Here is a 23,461-nt window from a genome sequence, read left to right on the forward strand (position 1 = left end):
TCTGTCTTTGATATTCTGAACACAAGCTTGTGTGCCTGCTTTGTCTGAGAAGAGAAACCTGGGAAGAGCATATTGTTTACAGTCATAGAAAACAAAGTTTTTCATGGTCCATTTCTGCTGCTGGCTTTCCCCCCTCCCCGTTTCAGCAGGTCAGGGTGCCAATTCAATAATCGCCGGTGTTTTGAATTAGTGTCCTGATGTCATTTATTTAAAGACTAGGTAATATTTTCCCTCACTGCCTGCTCTTCTCTCAATATATTTCTTAGCCATAGCATCCTCCTAAGAGGGGAAGAAGCTGAAACACGTTTAATACTTGTAGAAGGCAAAAAGTACTTGCCAAGGAGATGCTGTGTGCACTTGCTGGAACTTTTAGTGGCTTTGGGAGGAAAGAGTGTAACCTGATCCAGGGTAAACACAATAAAGATAATAGTTTTGCAGTGGCTACTGGCGCTAAGATATTGATTCTGTATTACCAGGACTGTTTGAAGTAGGCTATGAGCATTCAGGAAGGAAAAAACCCCAGCAATTATTGACAGCTTTCACCAGGCATAAAATGTGTGGTGGCAAAGACAAGAAGTGGTCTTTCTCTGTTATTTGGGTGTCAGACAGTAACCTGACACAGGAGCCAGTACTGCTGCCTTCATTTAATGCCCTTCAAATTTCATGAAATGTGATAAATAATTGACAATCTGTGTTACCCTAAAAAAAATTAACTCTTTTTGTACATATTTCCATTGTCTTTTTCCTGCAAAAATATTATGAAATTCGGCCTTTGCACTAACTGTATTCCATGAGAAGTGGCACAAACCATTTTAATGCCTTTTGAGAGACAGTTTTGTTCGAAAAGATGCTGTCAAGGGTCTCTTCCAAGACTAAATTATATTCAAGATAACTCTCTTTTCCAGAGTTCATCTTATAGGGAAGCATAGGAGTTCTGAAAGGGATTAGGATACTTGACTTGTTTATGTTAATAAAGTTCTTTTTACTGCTTCTAGTATAAATTTTACTGTCAAGCATACACCTATAATTTTACATTTCTTGGAAAATGTTTTGTCAGGAGATCTTGAGATTTTATTTATGAACTACTCTCCACAGAGGAGTTAAATCTAACTGATATGCCCTGCCTCTCAGGATGCCATTAACTCTGTGACACTTCACAGCCTTTGTTAATCAAAATTGCTTTAGCTTACTTTTAGTAAAACAGAGGGAAATACAGCCTTCCTTGTCAGTGCAAGCTCAAGGTATGCAGATTTACAGTCTTGTGATGAAGCTGGTTTGGAAACTTCATATCTTTAGAAATTTCATATCTTTAAATTTCTCCTTTACTTTTTCCAGTATATTCCAGGTAGAGTTTGTCCCTTAGTCAGACTTGGAAGTTTTTGTTTATATCTATTAATTTCAAAATGCAATTACTGAAACAGAAAATTTGTACTCAGTTTTATTTTCACTATCTTCTATTCTCCTTCCAAAATAATAGCACCTAAAATAGCAAATCTCCATTAAATGTGAAATTGTAGGAGTTAATTTAAACTTGTTACTCTGGAAGCAAAATCTGGCTTCTGTGGAAAATACTGCATTACCTCCATGCTTTCCAGACTGCCAGCTAGCTGTGCCTTGACAGCATGTTTGCCAATGCCCAGACACCTAAATTGCATTCTGGCAACACTCACATCTCTGTTCTAATCCGGGCAAAGTCCCCAGAGAGAATATCTTTTACTAGGCAACCATGTCTTATAAAGAAAATCTGTGCAATCCTTTGACAATTTATATTCCAATAAGTTAACAGAAATTAGATGGTTCCCAAAGTTAAATATCTCCATTTCTTGAATCATACGTAGATACTCATTAACCAGGAAAGGCAGATGACTATGATTCAAGATGGCATTCTGCATAGAGCTTGTACCTGACTTCAGTGGATGCTAATATATGAGAATAAGGTAGAAACAGGCCAAATAAGTACCTTGCTTAAATGAACACTCCTCAGTGTTTACAGACCTGCAAGAAATGAAATTTAACTCAACCCAATAAGCTTTGGGCATTTTTCAAAGCTAGGTCTGACTTCTACATTCAAATATTCATGCTTTGTTTCAAATTGTATTCAGTCTATGCTCTTGGACTATATAGCTTATTATAGCATTAAAGCTCACAAATTAGATTTACAGACATACTGAGTCTACACAACAGACACCAACTACACAGGATTATAAGGTTATGAAATAGGCTTGTAGCTACTAAGAGAACTCCTTCTTTAATAAACATAAACAAATTGCACAAAATGCTATTACTAATGGTTGATCTAAATGAGGGCAAAGCCAGCATCTGGGGAAGGGAAAGAGGAACCTTTTACTTTTTCCCTCTGTCAGAAGCCAATTACATGCTTTTAGATCCCGCTGAAATCTCTCTTGTTATCTGTCATCTCACCTGCATCACTTTTTGTTTCCCTTTTATCCAAATGTACAGCAATTCCAGCATTCAGGCTCTTCTCCTTCCAACTTTCTTTAACTGATGCTGCTGCTTCCTCCCGGTGGAACCTCACCAGCCTCCTGTCTCTGGTCCCAGCCTGCTGTTTAGATAGTCTCCTTTCCAAAGCCACAGCTAGAGTGGTTTTCCTTGTCTTTCATAAATATGCAGTTATGGAAAATAGGACTGTTTTGCTTCCCTGTTTAGAAGAGAAAAATATACTTTTTGTTCTTCCCAGTTGAGACGAGGAGTCACAGACAAGATAAGTATACATTTAAGTAAGCATAACTAAATTACTGCTATTTTTTCCAATGCAAATAATCTGCTACTAATCAGAGAACAACTGCCATTTTCAGTAGTTCCTGTGCCTGAAGTGCCAAATGCTGCCAGCCCCAGGGTGGCTCCTGTCAGCTCCAGGGTGTGCTCACTCTCCCCCAGGGTCACAGGGCCTTTTTTGCAGAGCTGCTGCCCAGGCAGATCCATGTCCAGACTGCCCTCCTGCCTGAGGCTCTGATTTCCCAGAAGCAGGGCTTAGCATTTCTCCATGCTGAACTGCAGAAGGCCCATGCCAGCAGCATGACCCAGTTCCTCTGGATGGCAGCCCTGCTCCCCAGAAGTGACCAGTGTTCCCGGTTTGGTGTCACAAGCCAGCATGAGAAGGAAGTGTTCCTTCCCCACTCCTTGGCCATCGGGGAAGATGTTAAACAAGATGTGTAGTGGTATGGACACCGCGTCTTACCAGACTCTAGGCAGCATACAACCCATTTGCCGAGACTCCAGGAGACCAGCCATCCAGTCAGCTTTTTGTCTAGCTGATGGCTTTCCATTCCCACTGTGGCATTCTAACTTACATAAAATATTGTGGAAACTAAGAGTCACAAGCCTGGTTGTGCTAAATGTACATGATATCCTCAAGTCTTTCCTTGCCCCTAAATCTAGTCATTTATCATAGAAAGCAATCAGCTCATTCAGACATGATTTAGCCTTGCTAAATTCATGGTTACTTCCAAAACACTTCTTCCCTGAGTGTTCAGAAATGTTATTCTGATGTTCATCCTCCATGAGTCTTATAGTGTCTTGCAGCAGATGCTGAGATTGTCAAGACAGGTCTTCAAGCCAACATGACTGCATAAATTCAGAATCCTTTTCAAAAAAAGCAACAGTTTCAAAAGGATGAATGACAGCCTTTCAATGGGCATTACAGGTTCTCAACACCTGACAAACAGAGTTATCAGGCACTTTTCTGTGTCTATGCACAGTGCCTCCAGACAAGCTGGGAATTAAACCCTCTTTTGGGAATGATCTCTGTGGGATTCATCTTCACCAGTATAGGGCAGTCATTTCTCTCTGCACCATAATGCATGGATTTAGCTTTTGCAACAGTTGCTAAAATGTTAATACATCCAGATGTAACAAAAAGAGGTGTGAAACAAAGGCATGTGTTCAGTGTCATCAATCAAACAGTATATAATCTGTCAGTAAACATAAATTGGAGGGCATCTCAATTAATAAAAGTCAAGTACAGCCAGACCCAGCTCTTTTGAGAGGCTAATTAACCAAGAGCTGGCTGTGCTGAACAGGCAACACAAAGACTCTCCTGAGCATTCTCTGTCTACTACCTATATGTCAGAACTGATATCCTCTGGACCATGGTTTCATCACAAACCCTGGCTCTCCACACCAGCAGCCAGGCACCAGCAGCCTATATGTGCTGCTGCCTGTATGAGAGCCAGAAGCACATTTTTAGCTTTCTGCCATAGGGCCAGGTATGAACATTTGATACCTGCTACTTACAGCTGGAAGAATATCTATGAGATATTTATTAAAAATGGATTGTTGACATCTCTTCATTCATTTTGCTGTGAACTCCATGTTCTGAGGCATTTTCTGAGAACATCAGTTGTCAAGAATCAATAAAACTCAATTTTCATGTAAGACTTCATTAGTAGATGAGAATATTTTTTATAAGCAATTTAAAAAGAATTTAGATGTGTCTTTATTATGTTGAAATGACAGTTTAAAATTATTCTAATAGTTAGGTATTACAATTTCCATAAAGGTTTCTATTAAATGAAATCATGGTCTATGTTTGTTTTTGCAGAAACATCTGGAATCTGATTGCAAAATCAGGTCCCATTGCTCCCATTTTGACTTTAATAGTTTCGTTCAAGTCTGGATTTGAAATTTGTGCTTATAGGTACAAAAGTCAGATCTGAGACTCTACTGAACCTTTCTAGATAGTGAGGGAATTGAACCATTCCAGATTCATGGCACAGGTTGAAGGGCTGGTACCAAAAGACGGTGGCAGAATATATGTCAGAGAAACAATCACATATTGAGAAGGATTTGATAGACGTTAGATAGTATAATAATTTAGTAGATAGTCTAAAAGATAACAGAAAATCAACTTAGCTGTTCTACAAAACAGTCATGAGTGACATTTTCACAGAACCACAGAATCAATTAGGCTGGAAAAGCTCTGAGATCGTTGAGTCCAACCTATGATAAAATACCACCATGCCAACCAGACCATGGCACTGCCACATCCAGCCTTTTGTTAAAGACGTCCAAAGATAGTGACTTGACCAGCTCCCTGGACAGTCCATTCCAAAGTCAAATCACCCCTTCTGTGAAGAAATTCTTCCTAATGTCCAACCTAAACCTTCTCTGGTACAGCTTAAGACTCTGCCCTCTCATCCTGTCACTGCTTGCCTTCTTCTCATATAAAATGAGATTCACAGAATCCCAAGGGTTTCATTTAGGTAAGAGAGGAAAAATAGATCAAAGGGAAGCAAATTGATGAAGAAATTAGACCTTGACCTGTAAAAGGAGGCATTCTGCAAAATTTAGTCCAAACTTTAAATTAAAGCCAAGCCTTTCAAATAATTCTAAAGTCAGTCCCCAAACTGCCAGACTCTAGAAACATTTCCAATTAAAAAATAAACCACAGGAATAAGACTTAGAGAATATTGATTGTATCAACACCATACACTCAACAGCCATAAATATAAATTCTCATTCTTTAGAGAGCAAGCTTTTTGCTAACAGAAAGGGATAAGGATGACTCACTTTACAAGCTTACTGACATATTTTTCCTGTGCAAAGTCTTTCTTTAAAATATGCCTGAAACATCCACTACTAACCAGTATCAAAAAATCTGACATTATCTTATTAAATGAATATATGCAGTGACAGTTAGTAATTGCTGTATGAGCTCAACACACTGGCAAGTTTCACTGATCATGGACATGCCAAGTGATATTGTTATTTGCCAAATACTGTGTCAAACAGCATCTCAGATGAAGAGAGAAAGACAACTGTATGCTTTGAAACAGAAAACAGTTGCTTTATCTACTGTAATATTATGGTTGCACAGTCATTTATTAGTAAAAACTGTGAAGGTGAAATCACTGAGGCATGAATGTGGCTGTACAGAAAAAACAGTTCTGCATGGTAGCAATCAGCACTCCACACAGAGCACAGGGCAAGAAAGGCAGCACAGCAGCAAAACTGTTTAACGCAACACTGAGTCAGGCTGTGTGAGACAGGGTCCAGAGAAATGGCAGGTAAAATGGGACACAGCAAGCAGGGAAGGCTGTGGAAGTGCTGACTGCTGAGCATCTGGTAGTTATTTAATACTTCAAGATAGATGTCCAAAGATCTAAGAATCTGCACTCTGGGTTCCTACACAGGTACTTTGAAGAAAGGTAGATAGAAAGCATATAATCTGAAGCAATTCCAAATTGAACATTGTGATTGTAAAAGGGACAATTAAAATACATAAAGCAACCCTAGACTATAAATTGGCCATGCTGTAAAATGCAATAGGAAATGGTATATATTTTACAGTTCAGCTCTGAAAAATGAGCTGTAGATAAGTCTTCTCTGTACTGACCTGTGATTTTTCGGTAAGTTTTCTTTTGGTGGCAGGTGTGAAGATAGGTGCAGGACTTGGGGATTTTTTACGTGCACTGTTTTGAAGAAAATATGCTTTTAACTCAGTAGAAATCTGGCCTCTACACTGTAATATTCTACATCAACAGCAAAGACAATTACTTTGGTGAATTTAGGAGAAATTTATCCATAATGGTTGCATAGTTGCCTTAAACCAGAACAGACGAGGAAGAAAAATGAATGTCTTAACACAGAAATTATCAAGTAAAATGACCATGTGTAATTTGGTTATGGATATTTTTCATATTTAGGCGGTTTTGATGCAGCACCTCCCAGATTAACTATTTTCTTTAAGTTTCTTTCTTTGCTCTCTGAAGCTAAGATTTCAATGCTTACAGCTGCACATATTATTCAACAAAAGTTTACTATATGAGTATTAAAGTGCAATTTTTTTCCCAAGACAAAACAAGATTATATTTTCCATAAATCCTATAATATTTTTTTATACTGACCTCTGCAACTAGTAGCAAAGTATTTAATGATTTATATTGATTTTGTCAATAACCCGGATAAACTTCTCTCAGTCGTGCTTTATTTCTTAAAAGGTGCCTAACTTCTGGCAACTCTCTTTGTGCATGAAAAGTCTATTGAAGGCTTTGTGTTTACATGAAAATGAACAATTTACATATTTATTGCCTGTGATTTATGTGCTAGCTGAACCATCAGCAATGTTCATAGAATGCTATGTGAACTGGAAGGGGAGTGATTCATGTGGCTCTGAATGAGACCAAAAGGGCAAAGAACAAGTACATGTATAAAGAGATTAGCAGCTGAATATTGTTCTGAAGAGGAAGGAATGAGTATGTATGCAGAAAAAATATGAGTGAAACAGTGTATTTCAAAGTCTATCTATCATATTTCTAAGGTTCTTATCACAATGTCACCTAATTACCATATATATCAAATCATTTATCTCCCTGGATTTCATCTCTTTGTGATTCTACAATTTCTCTTCATATAGAGTTCCTGAATAGAACAGACGTCATTTAATTTTTAAAGATATGGATAATATCAACATCCTTCTTTTATCGGGAAATGGTGTTTTAACTGTTAGCTACACAATGGTATACAGTCCCAAATAAATAGAAAAAAGTAGCAATTACATCATATGCTGATCCACATACATCGTCTCACATAATCATATTTACTGATTTAATCTCATTGAAGGAAGTCGCAGAGATTTCTACACATCTGTAGAATTCAATTCGCAGGTACAGTAGACTGTCAGACTTTTGTATGTATAGTCTTTGAATGTAGAGACATGAAAACAGGTCAGTAAATGAACTTCAGTACACAACCTAACGTAACTTGCACCTACCCCTTATTTATAACACAGTCAAGTAGGAGTAAGGCATACTGATAATTTGCTTTTGAGTGGATAAGAGAATGTGACAAGAGTTATTGCAATGCTGTTGGCATTTTTTCTTGTGTTGTATATCTTTCATTTAAGTTGGTGACCCATAGGCATGGGGTTTTCATCAATAGCAGAATTTTTTCATTTTCTCTAAAGCATTTGCACTGGTCCCTGCTGGGGTCAGAACCCTGGACCAGGTAGATTTCAAATTTTGTATCATACATAATTGTTGTTTGCAATAAAAAGAATTAACTTTTTCACATGAAATGCAATTACATTATTTAAGTTAGTGCTGTTAGATATAGGATAGAGAATTTGTAGAAATCTTTTGTGTTAGTTATGACAAATAGGTCTGTTATGCTGATTTTCCTACGTCAAAATGTTGGGTGTGGTTTTTGTAAGGGCTTCAATTCTGACTTTTTTCTCCTTTTGTTGTCACTACAAACAAACTTTTGACATCAAAGGTAGTGTAGGTTTGAGATTTTTTTCCATTACATGAGATGGAGCTTTCTTCTGATCAACAGACACCAGAGCTTGTTTAAAGGCAAGCATTTAATGCAATGCTTCAAGCCTTGTACCCAGTGGGAAGAAGAAAGTGGAAATTTCTTCAGGATAGCAGTACGAGTTGTCTCACATGCAGGTAGAAGATGGGAGCTATCTCAGTGTGAAGTTTTCTCAAATACCCTGACTGCTGGTGTACATGTGGACAATAAACACTTACCCTTATGAAACTCATTTGTCCTGTATATTACACACAATGCAATCGACACATCATAAATGTTATCACCCTGTGTGATAACTGCTTTATATATTTACTGATTCTTATTCCTCCTTTACAGGAGGAATTTGTTTCAGATAACTCTCCTTTGTGTCACTTGCAGCACTGACAAAGTGCATACACAATGTGCACCGTCAATTCTTGTTAAAAGTTCATTAGTTTTACCAGATTGATAATGATTGTACTTTATCATTTGGCACAAAAGACTTGTATTTAAAAAGTATATTGGCTAACTGGGCACTCATTTATAAGAATTACATTGTTAGAAGTCCTGCTGGTGACTTCACCATGGCAGACTCCTTTGAAGTGCAGACTTTCTTTTAGCATGTTTGCACTTTTAAATGGACATATCACCAGCCTCTGCTTACATTTTGCTTCACGTATCTCCGGGGCCTGGTAGTTATGGTGGTAAATATTAGCACTAATAAGCTGGCAGGCTGCAGATGTGTGCATGTGGGGGGGTTGCTGATGGTGGTGATGGTGATCGAGTATGTTAGATAGTTTTCTTACTGTCTGCTCTTAAGAAAGGGCCTAAATCCTGCAATCTTTACTGCTATGTAACTTAGCAGCACTGTAAAATTATTGAAAAATTTTCCAAACAGGTAAAATGTGCATCTGGAGCAGAAGTGGAAGGGTGACAAGTTTGCCTCAGATATTTTCTTTTGCTCTAGAAAACATTTCAATCTGACTGTGGAATATCAGGTGCAGATTAATTATGTTGGCTAAATTTAAATTTGTTACAGTGTGTCATAAATATGACATGTGTTAGCTATTTACCTATGTCTCATTAGCAGTGTCTGAGAACATTTGAGGCATTTCTGGAAGGTGTTATTTAACTTCCTTCAGAACTGGGAGATTTGAGTAACTAGAAGTTAATCTCTACATTTTAAAATATTTGGATTATGACTTCAGATGCAGAAGCAGATCAGATTCAGATGTCATGGTGCAAACTTCCTATAAAAGTTAAACAACAAAGGTAATTTCATAGAAACTGGGCAGTACCCTCTTTCCAAATCTGAGAAAAAAAAATCATGCGAAATTTCATCTGAAATCATGTTTACGTTGTGGCTCAGCATATTCTTGAGGAACAGGATTTATTGCATTGAATAAAGGATTTCTTGAGCATGGTTTTGTTGCTTCTAGACCTGATATATTCAGGGACAGCTGTCAGTCTCTTCAGCACTATAAATTCCTCAGCTGCATATTTTGCATGCAGATGTTTAAGATGCAAGCAGACCTCCTAATTGTCTGTATGTTTAACTTCATATATTCAAAAATTCCATCCTGTAATCTTCTTCAAGATCAAATAAAATGTGGAATAGGAACATAAATGCAAGTCTCTTAAGGTAACCTGCTAGGATGTTAACTACCACTATTCTTTGTAGACTTGATAAAACAGTGAAAAAAGAAGATATTCAGATTTTAGACAGAAAATATTGAGAATATTTTGATTTATCTAAACAGTTTCTGGGTTGTATTCTTATTCTGAAGGGTCATGTCATTATATTGTCACCCACTATTATGCTATGAGGATAATTCTCCAGCCAAGAACTCCCAAATAAAACTATTGTGTGGGAATCAGTGATACATAAGGTTATATAAAAGACCTCTATAAGCTTGGCTTTGATAAACACATTTTTCTCCGGTCATAACTATGTCTAATATTACATGTTTCACAAATTCTTAATTTTCATAGGCAGTTTGGTTGATTTTAACAAAAAATAAAATAAAAAAATTTTATTCCAAAGGAAAAATTTAAATTAAATTTGAGCAGTGAAAAAAAATGTTCTGAGAAGGCATTTTAAGGAAACAAGTATAATTTATTATCCTTGGAACATGGAGTGCAACTCTGCACTCAAAAGCATTCTATGAAAACTGAATACAATAATAACTTTAAAAGCAAGTGTGGCAGAAAATGTCCCCATTAATCTGTAAATTCTATTTTATAGGAGGATGTTTCAAAATCCTTTCATCTTTATTTTGCTTATCACTATATGCTGCATGCCTGTAATGTGCCAGGGTATTTTTAGGGTTGTTCAGTAATATTTATCCAATCTGTCTCCTTTTTGGCTGCTCTTGCCAGTGTTCTCTTCTCTTTAGTATAATTTCTGTTTATTTGTCTTCCCCTCTATAAGGGGGAGGCATAAATTTCAATTACATAATTTCACCTGGCCACACAGCAATGAGTGCATCTGCTTTTGTCTTTGAAGGCCTCTGTTCAGATAGACCACACTATTTCACTATAAAATAGTACAATAAAAAAAAATCTGTAACTATATTTCCTAATTAAGGCAACTGTTATGGAGGTTTTTCTAAATTTTGCAGACTTAATATGTACTTTTCAATTTACTACAACTTTATTTCACAAATAAAGCCCAAAAAATTAGGAAGAAAGTAAAGATTTACAAATATTTTTAATCCATAGACAGCTGATACATATTCCTCTGGAGCTAAAAAAGTATTATAATTGCTATTTTACAATTAAGAAAACCAAAACAGGAAAGAGATATGTAATGTCCAAGAAATTCTAAGGAAAAGGCACAGATCACAGGCACTAGTGCCTTCTAATTATATGTTTGTTTTTCTAGACAGTTGTGAAGAAAAAGTGTTGGAGACGTAGGAAGATACTTTAGGATTATTGAATTCATAATCTTGAGGAACATGGGCTTGGCAAAGAGCCAAGGACACTGAACTTTAGAGTGGTAAAATTCCATCTGTTTAGAGAACCAGTGGGTGAGATTCCCTGAGAAACTGTGCGTAAGGACAGTGGGGCTGGCCAGAGCTGTCACCTCTTTAAGGTAATTTTTCTTAGCGTACAAGAGCTCTCCATCCCAATTTGTAAGAAAACAAGTAAGGCAGGTCAGAAAATGGCATCGCTGAGGAAACACCTGCTCCTCACATTGAGGAGTAAGAAGGAAATACACAGCCAGTGGTAGCAGGGAAATGTTTCCTGGGAAGAATACAGGGATAAGGTTTGGATGTGTAGAGCTAGCGTCAGGAAAGCTGAGGGACAGATGGAATTGTAAATTTTTTGAGAAGGGATATGAAGACTAATGAGAAGATTTTCTATAAGCAAATATGTCAGAAAAGACAAGCCAAGGAGAGTGTACCCCCCAATAAAATGAAGGAAGAACAGGTAACAAATACAGAGAAGGCTGAGATATTCAATAATTTCTTAACTTTAGTCTTTACCGGCAGTCTGACTTCCCAGATCTCTCAAGTCCCTGAACCTGCAGGTGGGGATGGGGGACCAAAGTCCCTCTCATTGTAAATAAAGTGCAAGTTCAGCACAACCTGAAGAAGCTCAATAGCCACACATGTATCTATGGGTTCTCTCAAGGTGGATTTCAGGGTCCTGAAAGAACTGGCTGATGTTGTTGCCAAGTCACTCTCTACGGTATTTGAAAATTCATGGTCCTCAGATGAGGATCCCAGTGACTGGGGAAAAGGAAACATGGCTCCTGTTTTTAAAAAAAGGGGAGAAAAGAAGACCTGGACAACTACATACCTGTCACATTCACCTCTGTGTCTGGGTAGGTCATGGAGCACATCCTTATGGAAACAATGTCAAGGCACATGCAAGACTAGGAGGTTATCTGAGGCAACCAGCGTGTTTTCACCAAGGGCAGTTTGTGCCTGACCAAGCTGGTGGCCTTCTATAGATGGAGTGACTGCAACAATAGACAAGGGAAGGTCACCTGATGTCATCTCCCTAAACTACTAAAGGTTTTTGACAGGGTCCCACATGGATTTGAAGGATGGACTGTTCTGTGGATAAGGGTGGACTCTTCTGTCTGGATGGACACAGCCAAAGAGTTGTGGCCAATGGCTCCATGTCCAGGTGCAGGCTGGTGATGAGTGGTGTCCCTCAGGGCTCTGCCTTGGGACCAGTGCCTGTCAGTATCTTATCAGCGACACAGACAGTGGGATCAAGTGCACCCTCAGCAGGTTTGCAGATGGCATGTAGGTGAGTGGTGCAGTTGACATAAGAGAAGGATGGGATGCCATCCAGGGGTTCCTGGTCAAACTTGGGAAGTGGGCCCACAAGAAACCTTGTGAAGTTCATCCTGTCTAAGTGCAAAGTGCTGCACCTGGGCCAGGGTAGTCCCAGACATGAGCCCAGACTGGGAGAAGAACTTACTGAGAGAAGCCCTGTGGAGCAGGATGTGGGAATGCTGTTGGACAATGAGAGGCTGGACATGAACCAACAATGTGCACTCACAGCCCTGAGGTTTAGCTGCATCCTGGATTGCTTTAAAAGAGGATTGGCCAGCAGGTCAAGGAAGCTGAACATGTCTTCCAGGTTTCTTGCCATTTAAACTTATCTTCATTTTTTGTGGTACCATAATAAACTGTATGGGGAAAAAAAAATAAAAGGTACCTCCCAAATGTCACTCTATGGGTAAAAAATCATAGTACTTATATGACTGATGAGTAGGAAGAGAATAAAAGAACTTCCCTCTAAAAGGATATTGCTCCTGAGTGCATCTTAACTCAGGCCTTAGGCCAAAAAGTAGAACATTCTGGATGGATACACAGAGCAGCAAAGTAGCAACAGCTGCCTGTAAAAGCCCGGGCCAAGATGTGAACAGATCAGATAACAAATCTAGAAAAACAGATCTCAAAGTACTAAGGAAGAAAACTAATTGCTGGTGCTCATAAATAATAAAAGCATTGCATTGTACCCTTATCTTTCAAGATTCCTGGATATTGAAATGACTAGGGTATTTGCAAATGCTAGAAACAAATGAGGAAAATATGCCCCCAGACAAGTAAAATCCATCACATACATCTTGACAAACCATTAGCAAAAAGATGGAGATAGCGTACTCCTATGTTTTCATTACTTTTTACACCTAACATCATCCATCTACTAAATAATTTGAGCATGAAAAGTCAAATCAATAAACGAGTGATCTCAGCTTTTTTGATTCACATTCCTATATTACATCATCTATAAAGCCTCTCTTAGTACAGCTTCTAGTACAGATGTCTGAATCTGAAGAAATTGGACAGAATATCTGTTGAGGTGATAAACAGCTATTGGTTCATATGTCTACATTAAGTGATCTTGATAAGTGAGCTTTCCACTTGGACTAGTACAATTATTCAGCACAAAGGAGTATGTGCATTACCTCATCAAATCTTTTGGCTTGTCACAATATCATGTTAATTCAGATTCAAGACCATTCTGCATTCCATTTCTGATTCTCCTTTCATGCCTTCTTCCCCGCTCTTTCTTAGGAATGCACAGCTACTTAGAAAAAAAGTTAATGTCAACCTAATTTCACAGCTGCCCTGCATATAAATAAAAAACAAACAAACAAACAAACAAACAAAAACCCCCGACGTTTTGTTACATGGGTTTATGTTTTCTTTAGGGAAGAAGTATTGTCTGAAAACTAGGGGAAAATAAAAGGCCAAAGTAATGTAGCATAGAAAAGGAAATAACATCTGTGTTGTCTATTTTTTTTTTTTTGCTATAGCTTCCTGCACTATATTATAGTCCTCTAAATATAAACCTATAAACACAACATAAACCTTAAGCCATAGAAACAGACATCTAATCTAGTTAATGTCTGATATACATGTCTAGTGTACTGTGAAGCCTAAAATGTTGTTTATCTGGAAGAAGACAATGCATTTGCAAGGTGAGTTGCAAAGTCTGATTGTTATGTGATTGTTATGTGATAAAGAACAAAGATGAGCATTGTCACAGTATTCTATTCAAATTCATTCATGAAATGCTTTCAAAAGCTGTTCAAAGTGAGACTGAAAACCAGCATGATAGTATTCATTGGAGCACATATTACATGAAGAACTTAGGTTTCCAAACCTGCCCTGAAAACAAACAGGAGTCTGTCTAGTCAAAAGGTAGAGAATTGTAAACTGTATTCAAAATTATATACCTTATGCTCAAATTCATAACCTCATCTCAGGGAGCTTCCAAAAAGCCACTCTAAAATTAGAATAATTTTTTACTGTGCATACAATAACTTCTAATTTTTTTTCTGAGACAAGGTTAAAGAGCAGGAACTGGGAGGATAAGAAAATAGATACCATCCAAGTTCTTTCTCCCATCTTAGAACGTGCGTGGATCCCAAATTTATTTGACTCAGAGTACTCATTGCTGTGAATCTCAATAAGGCAATATTAAGGCAATATGTTAATATCTAAATTTTGTTTGTCTTTCACCTGTGAAAGAGCTAAGAATACAGGTATCTTCTAGACCCAAAAGAGACTTCAGCAGTTACAACACTTCAAACCATTATAATAAAATACAGTACCTTGACTCATGCAGAAAGTATGTGTAAAATTGTATGATAAAGAATAGATTTTTTTGGCCAGGAACAGAGAAGCAAAGTCAAAGTGGAACATCCTGTTTGTGGTATTTTTTTGTATATAGCCAGTATGTACTGTTTGTCTGGACTTTAATGTACACACTAACACATTTTTTATAGTGATCACTCTCCTGAAATGCAAATAACACATTCTGCTAAGTCTTTCAATGGGCTCCTGATTGTGTCATTATTTCACTCTTTGGGGAAAAAAAGTTAATAAAAGATAAGGTGCTTTTGAAGAAGGTGAGATTACATTATTTAAAAATTATACATTTTATAAGATAAGGTTTAAACACATGTCAGGAGAAGTCAACATTGTGTTATGAATGGTAGTGATTGTGTTATCTGTAAACTTTGAAGCTTTACATACTGATGTGAACAATTGACTTCGTTGTTTTGTCATTACCATCAGCATTCCTCTTTCAGAGCTGCTGAACTGACTGCTGTTTGCATAGCAAGAAGTAAGGAAAGTTTGTTTATCCTCTAATATTTCATTGACTGTTTAGCCTGTGTGGATAGTAATTTTTCACCTTCCTGTCTGCTGGATCTTTTCTTTTGCCTGTATTGTAAAATTGACTGGATAGCTAACTCCTTCACCAGAATCTTTAATTTGAAATAAAATTTTACTTAAATTGCCAAGAGCAAATCCTAAAAACCCACATTTTGTTAAAGGTTACAGACATTGCTACTACCATTTTAATCTCATTTCTTTATTCTACTATGTTGGAGGACAGCACATAGTGAATATTTGGCCATTAGGTCAATGTCTAGTGGCTAAAACACAGGAAGACTTTTTTTTTTTTAATTGCTATATAGATTTTGCCTGAAAGTGATAGGTGTTTTTATGATGTATTCTACAAACTGCAGTGTTTTGAGGGGATGAACAATTTAAAGACTGCACCATATTCCCTTAGTGTGTTTGATAAAGTCTATCAGAAAACATATGAAAATCATTTTCCCTTCTTCGTTTTTCTCTTCTCCAGGCTTAACCTTCCTGCATCATTACTCAGTGAATGGGAAGAAAAATTAGCCCCATTCAATCCCGTTTCAAATCAGTTTAGATAAGAAGGGAAGAGCGGAAGTGGGAAAATCTTTGGCTAAAATTATGCCAAACCAATAGCAAGAGGTCTTATGACCCAGAGATATATTGCATGTTCCTTCCAAAGAAATTAATGAGGTTTACTTTGTGCACTTGGACTATCAGTGGATATTTTTTGAGGGTTTTTTTTTCTCCTTTTAATCTTATTTTCTCAAGTTTAAATTGTTACAATGTAGATGGCAAAGAATTTTTTTCTGGAGATGTTTAAATTTATAAGTATTTAACTGCAGATTTTACATTCTTAGTGCTCAGTTCTCAAAATTTAAACTAGATTTTATTGTTAACAGTGAAGAATATTCAGAAAAACATGCTGACAAATGTTCCTTTATAAAAATCCTGTGGATACAGTGTATTTATTGCCAGAAAAATACAGATCGATGGCTTTTATGTAATGAGAACACTGAGACTTTGTAAGCCAAGTAAGGCCTCCATATGAAATCCACTACCATGCTATTTTGTTGTCCATAGAATGTAATAACAAAATGTATTGTTCACTGTAGTAGCACAAGGGCTTTTCTTTCTGGTCAAAATTAAAATACAACAGGAAAACAAGGTAGACATTTCCCCTGCCTGCCACAGGACTAGTTCAATATTTTTCAAGAGCACTGAATTTTTATGGTACAGCAAACACATAAATTCAAGTGCATTAAAGAGAGAAAGGGCATGCAAATAATTTAAGTGTTTTCACATAAATGAACTTTTGAATGGACTATAATGGCGAAGAAGTGTCATCGGCATTTTGACACTATCTGTATGACATTAATTGTTTGATCTACTGCTGTTAATTTGGTTTGAATTCAAAGAATTTACAGGAATAGATTATTTGTGCTTTTAAGAAAATAAAGAGAATTGTCTCCCCTCCTCTAGAAGGTATAAAGATTGCATACTATTCCAAAAATATATTATATGAAAGAAATAGTTTCTGTAGTCACAAATATTTTAAGTATTTTTCTGTACTGGATAAAAATGTAGCACTTTTTAAAAGTCACATAGATTGCCTTTAGAAGAAGAAGAAGGAAAACCCAAATTAAAAAGTCGTAAGACTTTTTAAGTCATAAGAGAAACCTGATTCCACATTAATGTTAGAATATATTTACAGGTATCCATGCCAGTGAGTTCAGAATTACCAGCAAGTTTTATTTAAAGGAAGTGTTTGTTTCTGCAGGAATAGTGCCTACCTGTGTTGTTACTGTATTTGCTTTGTCCTGTTTTTCTTTGATAGGAAATTTATGATTATATGTACCAGAATGAAAATATGTAAGTGGGCAGGTTTGATATTACATGTAACCCCCACGTTGAAGTGTGCAGCTTGCAGAGTAGGAACTTAGGAAACTAGGAGGACTTCTGCCAAATTCAGTCATGTGGCTTGTAAGAACGGATTTTTAAAGGGGGATTTTTTAAAATTAGAACATAAAGACTTGGTTTTCATGGTAGTTCTGACAGTCTTGGCACACTGTAGAGGCAAGGTGAAATAAGGTAACTCTGCTGTTTGTTGCAGCGACAGTCTCCCTTAGAATTAAATGCTGATTTAGTTGACAAGTGATTGGATGACGAGGACAATTAGGAAAAAGGAAAAGGCAGCAGTGAGTGTTGATCAGGATTAAGTAATATTGCTATGTGAGAATGTTAGTGTTTTCCCTTTCTTTTCTTCAAATGGATTTTGTAGTAAAATTTGTCTCTTACATCCAACTCAGATAGTTTGTAGCAGTGTCAAATAACTAAGACCCTTGTCTCTACTTTCCTTTCTGAATAGGTGATGTTTTTTAGTTCCTAAATGCCTCTTTCTTGTATTTTGTACTATTGAATTTAATTTTCTATTGCTCATGTTTGTCCTGTAAGATTTCCATCCTCTCTTTAGTGAGGCTTCCCTGTTCTCTCTCTGTCACCAGCATGTACCCAGCTATTGTGCAACTGAAATTAGTAAGGATATAAAGATGAGAGCCTTTCAAAGATCATTCAGTGAGGGAATCCTCTAGCAGACCAGTAACTACTTCGTCAACACATGTTGTCTCTTTTCGTTATGATTTGCTCTTTCTCCTCAAAGAACTTATTAACTCACCTTATAATTCAGGTACTAATCCATTACTTCCCTGTGTGACCTCAAAAACTCCCACACAACACTATGTCGAATATTTTACTGAAGTCCTGATTAAAATTATTGTATTTCCTCTTTTTAGAGTAATTTATCTTATCAAATAAGTATACTTAGCTGTATTGGCACAATTGACCCTCAGTAAATAATTTTCCATTTACTTATGTAGCTTTATTTCTTGTCTAGTTCAGAATCCATTCAACAACCTTGGTATTATACTTGGTGAGTCATTTTCTCCATTTATGAAATGGCAGTCAAAATACATGACTTTCAGATAGAAATTCATTGGCATCGCTAAAATGCTTTGTGGTCCTTAGCAGAAAATTATCTGAAATGCAAAGTACTCTTACCATAGATTTCATATGCTACATTCAAAGAGATACCTCTAACAGTTGTGTTATGTCTATCATTCAAAGGGTTCTTCTTTGAGTGGATGCTTTCATTTGTGAATGCTCTTCTTAACTTAAAATATTGTTTTCCTATTTGTCAAACTATATCACTTTTGTAAGCTGTCAATCAAGAATAAATAAACTCACAGTATCCTTGTGTTGTATGTAAGATATCAAGCTTTGATCAAAAAACTCAAAGTATATCTTTGTATATATATGTATATATATGTGTATATTTATACATATATATATGTATATATAAGTATATATATATTTACGTCTCAAGCATTGTCATATGAATCACTTCAGACTTTTATCAGTCTGGTATTTGATACCTTCTGACTAAATTTTGAAAATTTGATTATTTTTAATTTTAAAGCTTTCTAATTAATTAAAATATCCATTTATATATGTGCAACTAGAAAACAGCAAAGTAAATTTTATTATTCCATTATTAAAGAGATACATTTAACTAGTCTAGAGTATGCTTAGGAAAAAAGGAAATTAACACAGAAAATTTTTAGTAAATTCACATAATATTGGTTTTATGATTACCTTTTGGAAAAAAAATCAAGTCATAACAATCATTACACTATAAGCAATTACTTGTACTTTTCTTCTATTTCAAGAGTTGATTTGAAACCTAAATGGCATGTCTTTTCTCCCTCTGCCTATGTGCCTAAGAGAGAAAGGAAACTATTGAAAAGGAAAAAAAAATTAAAAATGAAAAAATGAACTTTTCTCTTGAACTATGCAGGGGAATCATTACATTTTTCACAGTAAATTATGTAGATTTTAAGAAAACTAACATTGAAAAGTGTTTTGCAGAAAATATTATAAAAATTCACAGAACTGAAGAAGCCCTAATTGTTTTCTAAGGTTTGAACTATCTCAAATGATTTTATAATACTTTGTATTTTTCTTGTCATTATTTCTATAATTTTATTATTTAAAATTAAATAATTTTATTATTTAAAATACAGAATATAATTGCAATTTTTTGTCAACTATCACCCAATATTTTAAATATTGAATATTAAAAGTTGAAAAACTAAAGTGTAGCTCGAGCATATTTATTTCAATAATTTAACGAAAGTCCTGAGCAGTTCCACTGAAATTTCCTGAGCTGTCACCACTCCTTCCTGGCATTAAGAGCTTATTTCAGGTTCACTGTGTCCATATCAATGAATGTGGCTCTGAGAGTGCGTTATAGGAATGCACAGGGATTCACAGAAAATCAAAGATATCTTAAGGTCATTTTTACTATATTACCTGAATTGTTTATTCAGTTAATTCCATAAAACTTTCTTGTTTCAAAATACTATTTCTTTTAAAACACACCAACAGACATAATATTGATTGGTAAATTTTATAGCATCGTGCCTTTTTTTGAAAGACACACAACATCATTTTAATGTGTGAATTTTTCCTACTTTGGTTGTCAGTGTTCTTTACGGAAGAACCAAAAATATGTATTAAGCCCTAGAAACCTGTCATAGGTTTTCAGGTGATCATGAGTGGATGGCAGTCTAAAATGATAACTGTAATTGAAAATCCCAATATTTAAAATCCTATGTGCAGTTAGACTACAATTTTAAAGGAATATAACAGTTGTACTCTCAATTAAAAATTGTTAATATCAGTAGATGCCAGACTATAGCATTTCTCACTTTGTAACATGTCTTATTTCTCAGTTTAGGTTTGTCTAGGGAAACTTTATTGTAGAGGAATCAAATGGAGTTTTCTCAAAAAAATGCAGGGATGCTGGTTGCTAACTCCTATCAATTTGAGAAGATTCCCCTTGAGTAGCACATAACATGGAGAGTGGCTGCAAAAGTTCTGTGTACTGGTGGCCTACTCCAGGTGATGCCCCCTACTCCAGACCTACCATCCCAAAACCGCCTTTCTTAGATATTTTTTTTCCTCAGTGGATTATTGCTAGGAAACTCAAAATTACTCTTTGTTAGTTGTTTAATTTTTAATAATTTTGAATGAGCTTAACCAACTTTCATTCCATGTTTCTTCTATATGCATAAGTTCAGATTCATAAATGTTCCTGGTATTTCTCCCTTTCTCCACACAACTTCCATTGTGAATGGAGCTCTCCCATGACTGCCCTTTAAGAAATGTTATTTGTTGCTTACTCTCAGGCAGTATTTGTAAAGAAATTATTAAAATATTAATTTTTAAAGTAATTTTGTTTTTAGGCATACTTCTTCTCACTTCACTTTTTTGAATTGACTTTAGTGTGCCTAATGAACCTGATTCTAAAAGCAATTAATAATAAAACTGTTGTGAATAAGTACTCATTCTTGTTTCAACACTATGTTGCAAATTATTTTTGTGGGATAAGTTTCATAATTAACTTTTGGCAATATTTGTTGCTCATCACCTTTTATTTCTCAGATACTAATGAATGAGATCAGTTACAAAGGAGGAAAGTTGTTATGAAATTGAAACTTGAGATTGCTTTTTACAGTTGCTGCCATAAAGTGTAAACCCAAATGGACTGTACTTCAGATGCTAAAATGCAGCAGACAAAACTATTATTTCATCCCCTGTGGGCCACTGTCTCTGTTCACTCTTACTTTTATGTCATCATGTTAGTTTGACACCTGTGATATGTTTAATAGTTTTTTCTCTGATGTTATTATTGGCTAATTATTCTGCTTTTCCCTGGGGATGGCAAAAATGAGAAGTCACACTGGTTTGTTTTATGTAGCTCTACAGGGACAGTCTTAACCATAGTACTCCATGGGAGTATGTCATCTTAAATCAATGGATGGGAAGTTAGCCTTTAACATTTGGATCACTTGCTTCAGTTTGATAAATCAGGCTAGAAATTATATGTATCTTGATTAATGTATTTTACACTTTTATTATTTAGAGAGAACTAAAATGATAGATTTATAAAACATTGTCAGTGTTCTTCATGCAACAATTTGTTTTCTAATAGAACAGTTGTCTCATGCTGATAATAGCTGCAGATTCTGTGAGATCTTGTTTCATTGAATGACCTGTTTTATATCTGACTCGTCGTATTGATCTTTAAGGCTTTCTCTTCCAAAATCATAGGCAGGAACAATTAAATTACAGCAAGTTTTACATTTCAGAAATAATCATAGGAAAAAGATAAAAAACATTACTACAAGTTGAGTTATTGGCAAGCTTGTTACTATAAATCAGCAGTAAAATGTGCATCCCCAAACAGATCAAGTGTTCTAATGAGCTCTTCAGTAATCTTAAATTTTTAATTCATTTTCACTTAGAGATCAAGGAATAACAAATATAGTTAACTTTGCATTCTGTGAGCAACAGAAAAGCTGTTCTAGATTTTTTGTGTATTTGATCTTCACTCCAAAGCCTTTCCACCTAACTCCAAACAATCCCTCATTGGCTATAATGCTTCCTTAAAAAAAAAAAAAAAAAAGAAATCTTAGGAAATATGTTTTGGTGGATCATATGTGGTGTTGCAGTGAAGAACTAACTTCAATACCATGGTTGGTTAATTCCTTCAGTTTTCCAACTCTGCCTAATAGACGGTCAGCTGCTCTCTGAGGTAGATGCAAATTATTATTTAGCTATAAATAATAAAAGCTGTTAGATATTCACCATTATTAAAAAAGGTCATTGTTTTCAAGTCTATAACTTTACTTTCTCTAAATCAAGAGTGGCTCAGAAAATAATTAGTGATTTTTCTGTAACATTTGAAAGCATTTCACCATGTATGTTTGCATTATCTGCAAAATAGCTGTGAAATGAAAAATTAGCTCCAGAAATATTTTGGATTAATTTCTTATTAAAGAAATATTTTAGAGAAGTTCTATCGAATAAATATTAAAAACTAAGAGCAAACATTTGGTTAACCAAAGAAATATGTTTCAATTGAAGAACCTATTCAAAAAATACAACTATAACATATATACATTTTAAAGGAATATTAATTTTCCATTAAAGAGTATTCACACATATTATCAAATCTGAATTTTCTTGTTCTTCACGCTGGGAAAGTTCAGATGGGAAGGCATACAAGGAAGGATATAACAGTAAGACAGCCCATCAGAGTTTGCCTTGTGTAGATTTTATACAGTCATAACATGTCTGAGCATTTCCATTTTGTAGGTGAGGTGGGGAACAATGATGAGAAAGCTGGGGAGATACCGTACTAGAGTTAACAGAAAATTGCACATATGGATCTTTACCACATATGCCTTTCCACATTATGTGTATATATACTTATGCTCATAGTCTAGCACATATTCTAAGCAGGAATGATCCAGCTTGTAATTACACTGTCCAAAAAATTATATTTGCTATACACATGTGGAAACCTATTTCCCCAGACTGATACCACTACCACAGAAACTGCTAGAAGTAGTAGGAAGCCAAATAAAGAGCAGACAAGCAATGGTCAAAGTGTATTGCCGGATATTTAGGAAAATGTCTTTAGCGTCATTAATATATTATTCACTTGTATGAGATCTGGATCAGAAAACTACAACGTCTTGGATAAGAGCTTGAGACACCTGCAGTTAAAGCCTGCTTCTGCCTAAACAATATAGAAGAAAATTAGGTGCATAAGTTAGGAATATGTGGTAAACTAACCTTTAGTGTCTGTTTAAGCCTTAGTGTTCCTTAGTGAAAACTATTTTGTTTTTTTTTTTCTTTAGCTCTTCTAAGAAGAGCAAATCCTAAATGAACTCAGAGATAGCAAATCCACACTAATCTGTAATGATTGATCTTGATCTGTTTGGGAAGAAAGTCAAAAGTTGTGAACTTAAGAATTGAACACAGAATAGTAACTAGGATCAAAAAACCCAACCCTGTTCTTTCTCCCTGAGACTTCTATGCTGTTTTGGTTCTCAAAGCCTGTAACACCATATAAAATATTTCAGTACTTAAGAAAAGGAGTACAGTTGCAAGTTGGTTTGGGCAGACAACATCAGTTAGAAACAGAAGAAAACAGACAATAGAAACAAACTTTTCAAGTCAAA

Source organism: Corvus cornix, chromosome Z (genome assembly GCF_000738735.6).
Source record: "Corvus cornix cornix isolate S_Up_H32 chromosome Z, ASM73873v5, whole genome shotgun sequence".
Taxonomy (NCBI): Eukaryota; Metazoa; Chordata; class Aves; order Passeriformes; family Corvidae; genus Corvus; species Corvus cornix.